At 39.6% G+C, this 833-nt stretch overlaps 1 non-coding gene across 1 annotated transcript; it reads left to right on the top strand.

Moving 5' to 3' along the window:
- The first annotated feature begins 213 nt into the window (after window positions 1-213).
- On the top strand, window positions 214-322 carry LOC123518826. Its single transcript, XR_006678891.1, has one exon. It is a non-coding gene; the product is annotated as a small nucleolar RNA SNORA23 (small nucleolar RNA).
- Window positions 323-833: the final 511 nt, after the last annotated feature.

Genomic DNA, 833 nt, shown 5'->3' on the forward strand with positions numbered 1-833 from the left:
ATCTGATTCTGCATTTCACTCCTCTTGTTTTTTGGTCTCTCTCTCTCTCTCTCTCTCTCTCTCTCTCTCTCTCTTTCTCTCTTTATTTAATTATGTGTTTGTGTGTGTGTCTTGTTATTTGAATATCCACAAATGAATTCATATCCTGTTTTTGTTGTCAATTAGTTATTCATTTTTATTCATTTTCTTTTTTTTCTCTCTTGTTTTGAGTACTTTTTTTTGTGTGTGTGTGTGTGTGTGTGTGTGTGTGTGTGTGTGTGTGTGTTACATACACACACACACACACACACACACACACACACACACACACACACACACACACACACACTCCACGTAGACCCCAAAAATAAAATGGAAATGAAAAGACAGAAGATTAAAAAAGAAAAAAAAAGCGACCTACACACACACACACACACACACACACACACACACACACACACACACACACACACACACACACTACGTCAAATAAATACCCGAATTCCTTTTTAGTTTACTTTGCCCTGATTCATAAGTATATTCATGAGGAGGAGGAGGAGGAGGAGGAGGAGGAAATGCTGATGGTGGTGGTGGTGGTGGTGGTGGTGGTGGTGGTGGTGGTGGTGAAGAAGAAGAAGAAGAAGAAGAAGAAGAAGAAGAAGAAGAAGAAGAAGAAGAAGAAGAAGAAGAAGAAGAAGAAGAAGAAGAAGAAGAAGAAGAAGAAGAAGAAGAAGAAGAAGAAGAAGAAGAAGAAGAAGAAGAAGAAGAAGAAGAAGAAGAGGATGATGATGAGGAGGAGGAAAAGGAGGAAGAAGAGGAGGAGGAGAAGAAGAGAGAGAGGAAGAGAACAAGGG

The sequence above is a fragment of the Portunus trituberculatus genome, chromosome 6, assembly GCF_017591435.1.
Source record: "Portunus trituberculatus isolate SZX2019 chromosome 6, ASM1759143v1, whole genome shotgun sequence".
Taxonomy (NCBI): domain Eukaryota; kingdom Metazoa; phylum Arthropoda; class Malacostraca; order Decapoda; family Portunidae; genus Portunus; species Portunus trituberculatus.